Below are 17,060 nucleotides of genomic sequence, written 5' to 3'. Positions count from 1 at the left end.
TCCTGGTCGGATCACAAGAGGGCCCCAGAGTATATCTCCCCTGGTCGGAGGGGCAAATCCCATCTTGCTCGACCATGTCTCGCAGCATGGGTCTGGACAAGCCCGAAACCTACCTTTGTAACTACCCAGTCACGGAGTAGTGTTTGGTCGGCCCAAAGCAGGTCTGTCATCATCCCGAGTACATGTGCCAGCTCAGGTCTTAGGACATAGAACGTATGTTGTACTAGAGACTCACAGATGACATATCGCTGCGTCTCATAGTTGGGTCTGTCTGACTCGGACCTTATCTTGACTCGGATCCGACTACGTCGAATCCGACCAGACCTTTCCAAGTCCATATTATTCGGTTAGCATCCAATGCTCCATGGCTAGTGAGACCAAGCCATCGACCGTGTCATATGCTAGTCTAGTCAGCTGCGCGTCCACACAGCCCTTTCGACTAGGGACATTTTAGGACAGTCATCATACAATGCATAGTCCCACAAACAAGTCATGTACTTGCTGATACACATCATTGATAATGTCCAAGGACTATCTTTATTCATAAACACATAGGAAATATCATCATACATGATTGCCTCTAGGGCATATCTCCAACAGTCTCCCACTTGCACTAGAGTCAATCAAATAGACATCGAATGCCCATAGCTCTAACGTGCCCCTCATGCTTGGGTTGTGGAAGCGGCTTAGTCAACGGATCTGCAACATTTGCATCCGTGTGAATTTTGCATAACTCTACATCACCATTCTTTACGATCTTTCGTATCAGGTGATATTTCCGATCTATGTGTCTAACCTTGTGGTGATTCCTCGGCTCCTTGGCTTGTGCGATGGCACCAGAATTATCACAATAAAGGTCCAACGGTTTTACCGAGGCTGGGAAAATACCAAGATCATCCAAAAGTTCCGGATCCAAATACCTTCTTTTGCAGCTTCACAAGCCGCAATGTATTCGGCTTCTGTGGTAGAATCGGCCACCGTATCTTGCTTGGAACTCATCCAGCTCACTGCTCCTCCGTTCATGACATACACGAATCTGGACTGTGATCGGCAATCATCTCTGTCGGTTTGGAAACTAGCGTCGGCGTAACCCCTTACGACGAGCTCTTCCTCACCTCCATAAACTAGGAACATCTCTTTAGTCCTTTTCAGGTACTTCAAAATAGTCTTTACCGCTGCCAAGTGGCTCTCACCTGGGTTGGCCTGGTATCTGCTTGTTAGGCTTATTGCAAAAGCAACATCAGGCCTTGTACATATCATGGCATACATGATGGATCCGATTGCCGAGGCATACGGAATCCTATTCATCCTGCTTCGCTCATCAGATGTCGAAAGACTCTGAGTCTCGCTTAGCCTTATACTATGTGAGAGTGGCAAGAACCCTTTCTTTGCCTCACTCATGTTGAACCACTTCAACACTTTATCTATGTACGTGCTCTGGCTTAAGCCAAGCACCCTCCTCGATCTATCTCTATAGATCTTAATGCCTAAAATGTACATTGCCTCACCAAGGTCCTTCATCGAAAACTTCCCATTCAATGACTCCTTGACTGAGTTTAGCATCAAAACATCATCCCGATCAGTAGTATGTCATCCACATACAAGATCAAAAACACTATTGAGCTCCCACTTAACTTCTTGTATAAACAAGAGTCCTCTTCGTTTTTGATGAAGCCGAAACCAGTGACGACCTCATCAAAACGAATGTTCCAGCTCCGAGATGCTTGCCTCAACCCATAAATGGATCTCTTGAGCTTGCATACCTTACTAGTGCTAGTCGGATCGACAAAACCTTTGGGCTGTATCATATACACGTCCTCGGTTAAATTTCCGTGAAGGAAAGCCGTCTTGACATCCATCTGCCATATCTCGTAATCGAAATATGCAGCTATAGCTAGTACGATCCTCACCGACTTCAGCATCACTACCGGTGAGTAAGTCTCGTCATAGTCAATTCCTTGAACTTGTCCATAACCCTTAGCGACAAGCCGAGCTTTGTGGATCTGAACATTTCCATCCACATCAGTTTTCTTCTTAAAGACCCATTTGCAACCAATGGTTGTTATGCTAGGCGGCGGATCAACCAAGTCCCAGACTTGATTCTCATCCATGGACTTTAACTCGGATCTCATGGCCTCCAGCCATGCCTCAGAATCTGGGCTCACCATCGCTTCCGCATATGTAGTCGGCTCGTCGCTTTCTAGCAACAACACATCGCGCACTCTGCGCAATCTCTCCGACCTCCATGGTTCCGGTGCCGCTTCCACTACGGGTTCCCTAACTGACTCTGGTATGATCTCATCACCAGCCGAGCCGTCCCCGAGTGGTACTCGAATTTCTTCGAGTCAGACCGTCCTCCCACTGGCCTCCCGACTGAGAAACTCTTTCTCAAGGAAAACCCCGTTCCGAGCAACAAACACTTTGTTCTCTTCGTGGTTGTAGAAGTTGTATCCCAAGGTTTCCCTCGGATATCCCACGAATATGCATTTATCTGATTTGGGTGTAAGCTTGTCTGACATGAGTCACTTGACAAATGCTTCACAGCCCCAAATCTTTAGAAAAGACAAACTGGGACTCTTCCCGGTCCACATCTCATGGGGTGTCTTCTCTACGGATTTTGATGGTACCCTGTTAAGTGTGAAAGCTGCAGTTTCTAGAGCGTATCCCCAGAATGACAAGGGTAAATCCGATTTGCTCATCATAGATCGAACCATGTCCAACAAGGTACGATTCCTCCGTTCCGACACGCCGTTTCTCTAGGGCGTACCCGGAGGTGTGAACTGAGGTACTATACCTCGGCATTTCAGATGATCATCAAACTCCTGGCTCATGTACTCACCTCCATGATCAGATCGGAGAAGCTTTATAGTCTTGCCGAGCTGATTCTCAACTTCGTTCTGAAACTCTTTGAATTTTTCAAAAGTTTCTGACTTGTGCCTCATCGAATAGATATATCCATATCTACTCAAGTCGTCGGTAAAAGTCATGAAGTACTGATAGCCGCCTCTGGCAGTTGTGCTCATTGGACCACACACATCGCTGTCTATAAGCTCCAACAGCTTGGACTCCCTCTCGCAACTCTTTGCGAAAGGAGACTTAGTCATCTTGCCGAGCAAGCATGATTCACATGTCTCGAACGACCCGAAGTCGGACGAAGTTAGGAGCCCATCATCATGGAGCTTCTTCATGCGTTTCAGACTAATGTGTCCAAGCCGGCAATGCCAGAAGTAGGTCGGATTTATCTCATTAGGCTTATGCCTCTTGACATTCACGTTATAGACCGGTTCCTATTCCAGATTCAATATAAATAGCCCATCAACAATGGGTGCATAGCCGTGGAACATACCATTCAAATAAAACGAACAACCATTGTCCTTTAAACTGAATTCATAACCCTGACTCATCAAACATGAGGCAGAAATTATGTTCCGACTAAGTGCAGGAATGTAATAACAATTATTCAATTCCAAAATAAATCCAGAAGGAAGCTGGAGCTGCATCGTGCCGACCTCCAACGCAACAACTCTTGCTTTGTTGCCGACCCTGATGTCAATCTCCCCTTGTGCCACACGCCTAGTTCTTACCAGCCCCTGCATCGAGTTGCAAATATGAACAACCGATCCGGTATCAAATACCCAAGAGCTACTAGGTTTGTCAGCAAGGTAAATGTCTATAACATATGCAACAAGTGTACCTTTGCTTGAAGAAGCATTTCCGGCCTTCTTGCCATGCTCTGCAAGCCACTTGCTACAGTTCCTCTTCCAGTGACCGGTCCCCTTGCAATGATAGCAAATGGTCTTCGAGTCCGGTCCAGACTTTGGCGCAGCGGCGGAGGTTACCATCTCCGTGCCCTTTGCCTTAGCCTTCTTCTTAGACCAACTCTTCTTGAACTTCGCCGATTTCTGCACCATCAACACTTGATGCGTGCCTTTCTTAATATCCTGCTCTACCACTTTGAGCATCCCATGCAATTCAGTGAGCTTCTTATTCATGCCATGCATATGATAGTTCGAGATGAACGTCCCATAGCTGGGTGGAAGAGAACCCAGAACTGCATCAGTAGCCAGCTCATCCAAGAGCGGGAAGCCCAACCGATCCAAAGCTTGCACATATCCGATCATCATGATCACATGTGGGCTCAGTGGATCACCTTACTTCAGCTTGCAATCCATCAAGGATCGCCAGACGTTGAACCTTTCGGTCCTAGCCTGTGTCTGAAACATGCTCTTGAGACTCTCGATCATATCGTAAGCCTCAACATTTTCGAAATGTTGTTGCAAATCGGGCTCCATACAAGTCAGCATCAGACAGATGATCTCCGTTGATTCATCAATGAGTTTCTGGTAGGCATTCTTAGCAGTGGCACTAGCATTATCGGCAGGTTCCTCTGGAAGTGGATCCTCTAGAACATGTTCCTTTTTATCATGCTTGAGAACAATTCTCAGATTTCTATACCAGGTGGTAAAGTTTGTTCCATTCAGTTTATCCTTTTCCAGAATTGATTTCAATGCAAAGTTGGGTTGAGCAGGTGGTGCCATTGATCTACAATAGAAAATATGCAATCACTAAGCAATGTGTTTATGTAGAGTAATTCTAGCCTTAAACGAAAATACTCCCACTGAAGTTGGCATCCCTCCGCAAACTTCCAGTGATTCAGGGTCCGACTAGTACATTCGACTAGTGAGCTTTAGCATCACTGCTAGACAACATGCCTATCCGGTAAGCAACTCCTTGCTAATTGTATCTCTATACGACTCCTGTCGGTCGGGAAGGTATCTCATACCCCGGCCCCCAACCTTCTTAGCCACAAGGCCCAAAACCGTTTTGATAGCCTTGTCAAGTTAACCTGATGCAGTGCATGTCCGTGTCCAACACGAACCCTTCAGTTCAAGGACACCCAGCAGCACCTCAATTTTATGATCCCACTACTAGACGTACTTGACATGCGAAGGTGCAACATCGGGGATGGCAATTCGCTTGATATTCATGAGGGATCTTTCTACCATTCTAACATGCATAGAAAACAAGAAGCATAACAATCACAAATAAACATATATTGTGAAATAGTATGGCTCCTTCATGGATGTTCTTCTAGGTTGGCTCCAACTCCGATGACCATCTAGGAACTCCATCTTGTTTGTCACGCCGGGACGCCAAGCCACCAACCTGATCTCTATTATCCAACTACTACAACTAGTAATGAATTTTACATAGAGTCACAAGTCGACACGCAGGTCGTTATACAATATAATGACAGCAATTTGGCTCCTGCCGGCTGACAAACATGACGTGCATGCCATGTATAAATTACACACATGCATCACATACACATGAGCCATACTATTCACGTCAAACCTGCAAAAAAAGTTATGCATAGAATCACATTCTACCGGTTTGTGTGTCGGGTACGAAATACAAGGCGCTACGCATACGGCGGTCCCGATTGATAGAAAACATAGCCTCAACGATCCCCATGTGCAGTTGATCACATCAACCATGCACATAGCCGATCTCTTCAACGACAACATATCTCATCTGCTGTCAGGACCCCGATTCCAAGTCACACCGATCTAGCCTGTAACACCTCATATCACATTGCGGCCTCACGCACGGTACTCCTACGGGTGTCGCCTTACCATGGCCCGGGACCGTTTGCGCCTTTTGGCTCACGTATATGACAATGTCGCTAGCATCCATATGACAGAGAACCCGGGCCGACATGGCTAGTCGTGAACCCAAAGCGGCACTAACGTATGGGGACAGGCATACATGAATCAACATCGAACATGTCGGTCAGCAGCGTGTGAATCCGGGCTGTAGCACTGGGCTAACAGGACTCCGGGAACCCGGGCTGTAGCAGGCTAGGCAGGACTCCGGATGTCACCGCGTGACATTTCCCCGAAGGGACAGACACAGGAACGATATGACTCACATGCCGGCCAGTCAAGTGTCCAGAGCAGTAGTGCTGGGCTAGCAGGACTCCGGTGAACCGGGCTGTAGCGGACTACTATGGCTCAAGGAGGCACTAGACTACATTTCCCCATAAGAGAGGCTGCTAAAGATAAACAACTAGATTGTCGGATCCCACACATACCAAGCATTTCAAACATACACACAATATGCTCGATATGTGCAAATACAACATGGCATCACAACAAAACTCTACAACTCAAGTACTTTATTTAAAGGGCTCCGGAGAGCCTTACATAACTTGTTCATACAGATAGGGGTCACATGACCCGACACTCAAGTCATACAATCATACAAGCACATGCGGAAGCAAACTGTCTGGGTACAGACTCTAGAAAGAAAGAAGGCTTGACGAAGCCTGTCTATCTATATAGGCCCTTCACAAGCCTAGATCACCACCTGGGTGGCGCGTCACTCGTCGTCGTCGAGTTCTACGTAGAACCCGTCAGAAGGGGCGGTGTTGTCGTCTGAAAACAGTAATTAAAGCAACATGAGTACAAAGGTACTCAGCAAGTCTTACAACAGATCCTATTATACATGCTCATTCTCAAGAAGGTAGTGGGGTTATTGCAGCAAGCCAGCTTTGACTCTTGGCTAAGCTATCCTACGATACACCACTTGTGAAATAGTTTTCGCACACGAGTCCACTAATCACCATCTCAATACTCCACCGTGGATCCTCCCTCGTCATCCAACGAGAGGGCCATCCGCGGTACTCACACTTATCTTGAGGCTTTTAGTAGTATCCATTTACTTGTCTATGAACTGCATAAGCGACCAAGTAGTCCTTTACCGCGGACGCGGCTATTCGAATAGTTTCATACCCTGTAGGGGTGTACTTCGTCACACACGCTCTCACCACTTATCGTCGCTACATGACGTGTACTCGGCAACCTTCAAGCAGAAGCCCAACGTGGGTGTCGGCCACAGCCTACCTAAACACTCGAGTCTCTAATCCAGGTTTATCGCCTATTCAGGTTCCATCCGCAGGGAGTCCGGCCGGGGTTTCCACTTACGGCCCCGAATGATGTGTGCAGGGTTCCCGGTCACCAAACGGGCGACTCGGTACACCGGGCCACGAGCCTACCGCATCACAGCCCACCCCTTGGTCAGCGCTGTCCACGGCCTCCAGCTTACTACAAACACCAGAAACTACGTGCAATTCCTGGACAGAGGACAAGGGTGAATAAGAAGCCGAGGGGGTCCATTGGTTTCGGGCCCAATGTGTGGTAGTAGCTGAATCTTAAATCACGCATACAGATCTCAGTTCTTAGGGACGGTCTCAATGAAACAACCCACCATGTACTCCTACATGGCCTCCCATCGATACCTTTACCAAATCGTATTCAACACTTTACTCTCCTTACCGACACACACACTTTCACTCCAGTTCATCACCCTGATGAGCCAGACCTGACACAACTCTAAGCATAGCAAGCATAGCATTGTAGGAACACAACATGGCTCAATCAACTCCTACACATGCTAGTGGGTTTCATCTAGTTACTGTGGCAATGACAGGTCATGCAAAGGAAAGTGGGTTCAACTACCGCAACACACAGCAGTTTGAATCGCGTTGTCTTAATGCAGTAAACGAGAGCAGAAGCGAGAAGATGGGTTTGTATCGAAATGATCAATGGGTTGCTTGCCTGACAGAGTGGTGGTGGGATACTGCCCTTCAGTTGGATACCCGTGAATATCCTCGGAGGCAGGACCTACCACGATGAGCATACCGAAGCACAATCAACACCAAGCAAGTGCAACAATATGATGCATGCATGAGACATGGCAAAATGGATGTATTGGGCTAATGCAACTAAGGCCAGAAAGGTTTGGACTAATTTGAATCAAAGATTCAAATTCCAAGTTCATAAATGGCCCATAATAATGCTTTATCTTGTTCTGTATAAAATAGTAGGTTAACTTGCTTAATCATGCATGAAACCAGTCCAGATGGATAGGATGGATTTTTCTGATCATTTTTCATATATAAATCTTTTCATTCTGAGCTATAGATTATTTTCTATGATTTTTTGAAGTTTGTGATAATTTCTGGAATTTCCAATATAAGAATAATTCCAGTAAATGTTTTATTGCGTCAGCCTGACGTCAGTGTGACGTCAGCGGGTCAGCGGGGTCGTCCAGGTCAAACCTGACGGGTGGGTCCCCTGTGTCAGTGTCACGGTTAGGTAATTAGTTAATTAGGATTAGTTTTAACTTTAACCCAGATTTAATTAGCAGGCGGGCCCCACTTGTCAGTGACCCTGGGGGGTCAAACCGCGGTCAAACCACGCTGACTCGCCGGCGTTTAGCCGCCGGCGACATCCAGACGCGGCGGTGGTGTGCGGGTTTGCTCCTCCGGCGACCAAAAGGACGGCGGAGAGCACCTACGTGTAGCTGGGGGCGAACCGCGTCGACTGGTGGTGGTAGTGGAGCTCGGGGTCGCCGGAATCGACGCCGGCGACGAGCCGTGCGGCTGCCGGGGTACGGGCGTAGTCGGAACCATAGCTAGAGAGCACGGCGAGGGGCAAGCGATGGCGCTACGGGTTCCTGGCGTTGCGGTGAAGCTAATGGCTACGGTGGTGCGGCCGTTAGATGGCCGGAGCCTCGTCGGCGACGAGCTCGTGCGGCGGCGCGTTCGGGTGAGCTTCGTGCGGTGGCTACAGCGCTCGAGAGAGAGAGAGGAGAGGATGGGAAGGTGGCCATGCTCACGGCGGTTGCGACGGAGCAGACGGCGAGGTCGGAGACGAGCTGTAGCAGTGGCGACGGCGGAGGGGATCTCCGACGGGGAGCGGCGAAGGCGAGGTCGGTGGCGGAGCTTCGGGGCAAACGAGCGCTCGGGGCTCGGCTTGCTTGAAGGAGTGGGCGACGGCAGAGCTGTAGGACACAGTGGAATGGCGCGAGGTCGACGGTGGCCATGGTTACTCCGGTGAGGTGTCTGTGGCGGCTTCGGCCATGGTGGGGAAAGGGCGAGGGAGAGGCGATGGGGGAGAGTGACGATGTCCAGGGGCTCGGGGCGCGTCGAGGAAGGTCGTCCAGCTCGTCCGCGGCGAGGGCGGCAAGCAGCTGGCGTGGTGGCGAGCTCGCGCTCGCCGGCGTCAGCTCTCTGCCTGCTCTGGCGAGAGCAAGCAGCTCGCTGGCGCGGGCCAGCACAGTGCTGGGCCGCCAGGTGGGCTGCCAGGTAAGTTTCTGCTTTCTGTTTTCTTTCTCCTTTTTGATTATTTCTGTACTGTGTTTTGAAATAGTAAAAATACTATTTCATTTGGAAAATCCTAAAAATATTCTGAGGCACCTTTGAGATTATTCCCAACAGCCTAAAAATACTTTCAAAATTATTTGGGCATTTAAAAATATTTATAGCATTTAAAATGCCCAAATGCAAATACTTATGGCTTGTGCAAAAATCCAAAATGGCCTCCAAAAATATGAAACCATTTTTGGCAGAGGTTTTAGCCAAGACCAAAGATGGTGAACATTTATGGAGGGCATTTCAGGTTCATTGAAAAGAATTTTAGTAAACCCTAGTTGTTCCGGGGGGGGTGCTGGGGGTTTCTGGCATTCCCCATTTCAGGTTTCTATGAAATGTAGACATGATGCAACACTCTAATGCATGAACTAGCTAGGATGTGACATCTGCCGCCTCCACATATCTAATATGCATACGATCTGAAACCAAATCCTATAGCAGAGGCTCTGATACCACTGTTGGGATCTACGGTAGGGTGCGTCGACTGCAAATTAAAATTTCCTACGCGCAAAACAACCAAGAACATGCTACGGGAGATGGATCACAATTCGTTACCACTAGACGCGCAGTGCCGTGCAGCGGAAGAAGAGTTGGGGCAGCGCATTCACGTGGATCATCTCCTCCTCGTCCGATCTTCCTCGAACAGCCGGTCGTCGGATCCCTCGTACAGGTTCGCCGGAGCGGCGCAGGTGCACCGCCTCTAATGGTATCCACGCGTGCAGGAGGAACGTCATGCGGCGGACTGCTAGGTCCGATCACACAACCGGCGGCGAGTGGAGGTGTCTATTCGCAACACATGCAAACCCTAGTGACAGCACCGAAGCGATCAACCGCATGAGTGTGCTGCACCTCCACTTTATGTAGGCGTCCGTCACGGGCTCAACACTTGGGCCTCGCACGGACCCTAAAGCCCATAAGTCTACTCGGCCACAATCCAAATATAGCTCGGATCACATCCGACCAGTGTCCCCGGATTCGACCTCGCAGGTTCCTTCCCTTAAGCGCGCGACCCCTTAGGTTCAAGTCGGCTTGGTCGCAGTTTGGATCACCTCCGAACTGCACGGTTGGTAGCGGCCTCTAGCAAGGCATGTCGAACACCAAGCAGACTATGAAGCTGGTTAGCGAACCTGTACATCACACTTCCATTCCTTTTGCCACACGATATACGTTGTCGAGCTCAAGGCGAGTCTGTCATCCTTGTGCTAGCCCGACCTCTTTCTCGTTCCAGTGATGCCGACCACTATCCGGATTATCTCATAATCCTTGTCGCATGGCCATGCTTATCCTGGTCAGATCGCACGAGGGGCCCAGAGTATATCTCTCCTGGTCGGAGGGGCAAATCCCATCTTGCTCGACCATGTCTCGCAGCATAGGTCTGGACAAGCCCGAAACCTACCTTTGTAACTACCCAGTCACGGAGTAGTGTTTGGTCGGCCCAAAGCAGGTCTGTCATCGTCCTGAGTACATGTGCCAGCTCAGGTCTTAGGACATAGAACGTATGTTGTACTAGAGACTCACAGATGACATATCGTTGCGTCTCATAGTTGGGTCTGTTTGACTCGGACCTTATCTTGACTCGGATCCGACTACGTCGAATCCGACCAGACCTTTCCAAGTTCATATTATCCGGTTAGCATCCAATGCTCCATGGCTAGTGAGACCAAGCCATCGACCGTGTCATATGCTAGTCTAGTCAGCTGCGCGTCCACACAGCCCTTTCGACTAGGGACCTTTTAGGACAGTCATCATACAATGCATAGTCCCACAAACAAGTCACGTACTTGCTGATACACATCATTGATAATGTCCAAGGACTATCTTTATTCATAAACACATAGGAAATATCATCATACATGATTGCCTCTAGGGCATATCTCCAACACGAAGATCAGTCCGACTGACTCAGCTCCAGGCTGAGCTTATTTACCATGCCAAGCGCTTGAAGATCCATCCGATTGACTCAATTTCAGACAGATATTTATCGTGCCGACGGCACAGAGGTTTGCCAGGAGACTTAAACCCTCTGCTAGACTCATCTAGTCCGACAGAGGCTCAGGGACTACACCCAGTGGGTGCACTCAGCGTGCCCCCACTGGAAGAGAACTCGGAAAGAAACATTTTGCTCGAACAAAATCCCGAGTAATCTGTTACTCGATGCAAGACCAGCTCCAGATCACTCAAGTACTACTCGACTTCCGAGTCAAGGAGGAACAAGCTAGACCAATACCAGATTCTCAAGTACTACTCAACCTCCGAGTCGGAAAGGAACAAGTTCTATCAGTACCAGCTAAGAAGATTTTTAGTTCTCTCAGACCCCCGCCGACTGCCCGCAGTCAAAGGCGGTCTCGGGGACTACACCCAGTGGGTGCACTCAGCGTGCCCCCACTAGAGTAATCTACTCGATACGGCCTGACCAGTCCGAGTGATGAACAACAAACAAACAAGTTTTAAGACTTCCGTCGACTACCAAAAAAATTGCTATAAGGTGAGTTTAATGCTCCTCCGAGGACCTGCTTTGAGCCTTCTTCTAGGACTCAAAGCGTGAAACTCATAAGTTTGGACCTAGAACCAACTCGTATTGACGTTCCTCCGGGATAAGAATGGCATGTCTCCGAGAGAGCAGTCCATGCGTCAATCTTGTTGCAAAGAGTTAATGACACACCCATACTCTGATTACGAGTTAACTTTTGAGCGATGAACGAATGTCACCAAATTACTCCTCGCGGGCACTTACCTCAGATCAATCGAGAAGCGCAGTGCTGGAATCCATTGAGATTTTGTTCAAACCTTGGTTGTCTGAAAGCACGATGACGGGTACTAAGTATTTTTGAAATCACTCGGACCAAACCGTGTCTTTCACAAACTCGTTTTGCAAAATCGCAATCGATTCGGGGGCTAATGTTGGGGATACACATAACAGGTAGTCCCACGAAGGGTCAAAATGTCATAAAGCATGGGGTCCACACAACATGTGGGTCCAGATAAACCTCATACAGCGTACTATCCACTCGAATATATCAACGTACCGTCCACTCGGAAGACAATCAACCACTCGGTCGTATGGCTCACTCGGATATGCGAAGACCAAGCAGTCGACAAGGCAATTGAAGCATTATTCTCATAGTGGAGGTTTCGTAGTGGGTGGAAATCATAGCATTTATGCCCCTCTTTGTAACATAGGAGGTGAGGGGGTGGTGCACTCTATATAAGCCACCCCCACCACTAGACTGGGGAGGCCCTCTTTCTTCTACCTCTCTCTCTAGTCTCGGGACTTAGCTCAGGCATGGGGATCCGTTCTCCTCTCTCGCATACATTGTAATCTCCGGATACATACCCAGATAAAACAAAGCCTCTTCGGAGCACGAGACGTAGGGTTGTTATCTCCACCGTCAGAGGCCCGAGCTCGCTAAAACCACCGTGTCACCCATTTGCATCTCGATAGATCATGCTCCTTTACCCTATCCCTTATTATTGTCGGAATCGTTCCCACGACAATCGCCGGAGAATAACAGCAGGTGTGGGTGAGTATAGAGGGATGGCATGGCCAGCGGTGGCAGCACAGCCGGACACGGGAGGCAGGAGCAGGCGGCATGGCCGACGCTTGTTTGGGCGGCTAGAGCAAGAAGACCAGAGGTTGAAGAAGCACTACGGCCGTTGGATGGACATCGTACGGTCACTGGAGCTAGAATCGTTCATATTGACTAAGTTGACAAAGTCCTCCGTCCCCGTCATCTTAGTATGCCCACAAGTCAGCCTCCCACTATGGTGGGTCCTAGCTAGCAGGGGGGTATTCATTTTTTTGTGCGTAATAATGAGGCACCACCTTGTGTGCGAAGATATAGTTGATGGGTCCGACCTGTCAGCGGGGGAACGTTTTTTCGCGATCTGTCGTACAGCCCCGTTGGCTAGACGACCCACAGCCCCCGCACAGGCCCGTTGTTACCCTGATCCATCGCTAAAACTAGTATAAATAACAACTGCTTGTTCCTAAAAAAGCAAATAACAACTACGTGACCTGCTGGGTCCCTGGTGTCAGCCGCTCGTTGTGTAATTCTCTCGTTTATTGACTACGTTGACAATGGCGTGAGCCCCAGATGTCCAACCATTAGTAGGAACCATTTTTTGGGGCGTGTAATAATGAAGCACTTGCTTGCGTACTGCCATGACGCTGGTGGGTCCCTACTGTCATACTCTCCACGTACAGTCATATCCTTGTTCCTCCCGGTTGTTGACGGTGTTGACAACGCAAGAGGGCGGCGCACCGTGCACGGCGAGCGAACCAAGGCCAAGGACGACGGCGAGGCCTCGGACGGAACGAGCAGGAGTCGTGGAAGATGCGTCGGTCCGGTCGCAGGCAAAGGGGAGTACGAGGGTTGACTGGTTTGGGTGCGGGTGCGTGTTGGGGCTGATGTCGCCGGAGAATAATAGGACGTGTGGGGGAATAGAGGGAGGGACTGGCCAACGTTGGAGGGTACGGAAGAGCGGCGGAGGCGCGGCCAGCCATGGGAGGCGGGAGCAGGCGGAGCTAACGGGGTGGTTTGGTTTGGGCGGCTGGAGGAAGAAGACCATAGATAGAAGATACACGACAGATGTTGGATGTCAATCCAACGGCTGGCCAGCAGAAACGTTTGTTGACTAGCTAATCAGTCGACACCACCTTGGATAGGCTATTTCCTCGTGGGTCCCAAATGTCAGAATCCAAATCTTTCATGGTCATGCAGCCTTTCCTATGAAAATTTACAGCAGATTTGGTGTGCTAGTTCGAAATAAGTTTGTGGGTGCTAATCACTTGGCTTCTGTAATGCACAGTGAGCTCAAGCAGCCGGCGAGAGTGATTTTATTTCCCTTTGTTGGGATTTGTTGCAATATTTCACTCTAAATTAAATGAATGGCAAGCCATTTGCCTTGTTTCAAAGAAAATATGACAGTCACAGCCGAGTTAAAAAGAGCAAGAACATCTAACTCCAGCTTACAAACTGTACAAAAGCACAAGGGTTAATTGTTCATCAGGTTTAGCCAAAATCCAGGTTGAAAACAGCAACAACATCTAACTCCAGCACTGTTTTCGGCAGTCACAGTCAAATGGATCGGTCAGGTCCATAGAATGAACATCCTCGGTCATAAAATTTACTGGATTATGACCACAATATGTTGTAAATAGAAGCCCAGCATGTTCAGAAGCTCTTTTGCCCACCTGAAACTCCTTTTTTTGCTCTTCAACATACCCATCCGTCAAAACCATGCTGCTGATAAACTTAAGCCTGTGGACAATAGTAACCTCGCATTCAGCAGGAAGAATGTGACAAATCTAGTGTTTGCATGGTTGGCTACATATCGTTCTAGCGTTATTGTCTTCAATCGAATGTCATGAGAAGTGAGAAAATCCCGGTGCTTACAAATCCACCGATTGGTTATAATTTTCTTACCCCGTCCTGTTGCCTAAATAGACATGAAGATTGAAAACAGTTAAGGTCTAAAAAAGAGTGTGGAAAGAGCAACAGCTGAACGGTTAATTCTAGTACACTATATGCGGGCTTCCAATGTGCGTGAAATTATCACCTTTATATACAACTTCTCTAGACATGGAAAGCATTGCAGCAAGCCAATAATATTGTTCAGATCAAAACTATTCATTTGGATATATAAGATCTTGACAGAATCCAGCACCATTGATAGGCTATCCATGGAGAAACTCTTCATTGAGCATAGAACATAATATTAGTACAAAATGTGTACTCCGAGATGATATATAACTTATGCGCGGAAATTTAAAATGCAGCTTATGGTTACAAGTGTAGATGATAATATAAAGTACTTGAAGAACTGTGGAGCCAAACACCATCTTGAAATGAGCACAGAGATCATGTATTACACCCAAGGTCTCCATTTTAGGCGCAGAGAGGACAGTTATTTGCGACGGTGAATAACTAGAATCAAGGATCAACCTTTGAAGTGAAGGGGCATCTTTGATGATGAGCTACCTTCCGTCAAAAGAAATTCCAATTCTTACAAGGTTAGGCGACTTTATTTGGAGACAACTGATTCTAACTGTGAAAACAAGCACCAAGCACTCCCGGGCAGGGCAACTGGAGTGGATGATGCTGTGCAATGAGGCCTCCGATATACGAACCCACACAAGTGAAAGTTTCTTGAGAAATGGGAGTCGAAGGTTTAGTACCAGATTGTCTGGTAGGTAGCACAACGCAAAGGTGGCGGTGTGGAGAGAGGAGGAAAACTACGAGATGGACATCGGTGCTGAGGGCACAGGTAGATGGTGTTCGGTATCTGGTAGGTGATTTCCAGGGGAATAGTAGAACTCAAGAAGCTGTAGTTCTGTGAATTCAGGGGATTTCAGCCAGGCGTCCACCGTGCAGGGCATGGTATGCTTGCTCAGGTAGCATGACGGGATGCAGAGGCTTTGAATGGAGCCCTGGTGGGAGGAGATGATGGCTCTGGGGATTTCAAAACCATTGATGAGAGATAGTTGATGACAGTCGAGATTAAGGGGCACGGCGTGCCATAGAGGGTGCCATCGAATTGAGAGGACTTGGGTGCAGCAGCAATCCTTGGTGGGGATAAGCGAGATGATCTCCCCAAGGATGGCGTCCAGGAGATCGCTGATGCGGTCCACCCGAGATTCTACGGGTTCCTGGGATTCAGTGGGGGCGGGGTTGCCGCTTCTCCCCGCGCTGCCGGGTGCGGGATCTACAACAGGCGTCGCCGCTGGCGGGAGCCTCATCTTCTTGGCGCTGGGGTCAGCCGACTCCATTTTCCTCGAGGGCGTTGCGTCGCGCTCACGGATTTGAGCAGAGTAACGAATGACAAGCCTAGTTGTAGTGTGAGTGAAGAAGAAGGGGAGCTGAGGTTTTTCTGTAGTAGTGAGGAAGAAGGGGAGCTGTGGTTTTCTGTAGGAGTGAGGTGAGGAATTTGGGGGTATGAGTGGAGCGAGCTAACGTGAGGTGGGTGGGAGTGAGGAGGAAGAAGAGCAACCAGGTTTTTTTGGGGGCGGTGTGCTGGGTGTGGGTAGCGCCTCTCATTAAGTAAATATATGGGCTTTTGAATTGATTTTATTATTTACTAGGGTGGATGGGCTGTTTTGTCTTGGGCCTAGAGAAACAATTACTACTAGTACAATGGAGACACTCTACAGCTACCAGAAAAACAATTACTACTAGTACAGTGGATACACTACCGCTTCTGGCTCCTCCGGTCATCGAAACGTCTCCCTCTACTGAATGTCGTTTTACTTTTGTTCACCGACATGCGGGCCATGCCGCACGTGGGCCCAAATGCCATCCACCAAATTAGAAGGCAGTATGTAGGCGGGGAGTCACCCCGGTCGTAGCACGGCAGTAACGAGCCGTTGTATCACAAAACCCAACCTCCCCGCAGTCTAAGTTTGACGGACGAAGCAACCATCATTTCACTCTTGGCTGAATCCCCTTCTCCCTCACCGTCTTCAAGAAAGCCAACACTCACATCTGCCACTGTTCTTCTCTCCCAACGAAGGGAAGGTAAGCGGATCCGTGATATTGGTATATTTCCGTTCAGAGAAAAAAAGGACTTTTGCAAAGCAGTAACCGATCCTCACTCTCTTTTTTGTTTCATTGTCATTGCGATTGTGTTTTCCTCTAGTGGTCTCCTAGTATTTGTCAGTTTCATGATGGACCAAGGAGAACCAGGCAAAGATCTGCCGATATTGGAGCAGACGCGGGAGGCTGATCCCCATGAGACAGAGAGCTCCAAGAAGATGGAGGCAGCCACCGAGCCGACCCCAGATACGCTCACGGCCACTATTGAGATGGTCAATGCCCCATTTGAGGATACAACCCCCTTGGCACTG

This window comes from Triticum aestivum, chromosome 3D (genome assembly GCF_018294505.1).
Source record: "Triticum aestivum cultivar Chinese Spring chromosome 3D, IWGSC CS RefSeq v2.1, whole genome shotgun sequence".
NCBI classification, from domain to species: domain Eukaryota; kingdom Viridiplantae; phylum Streptophyta; class Magnoliopsida; order Poales; family Poaceae; genus Triticum; species Triticum aestivum.
The sequence above is the reverse complement of the archived record's forward strand: the minus strand, read 5'-3'. Positions refer to the sequence as shown.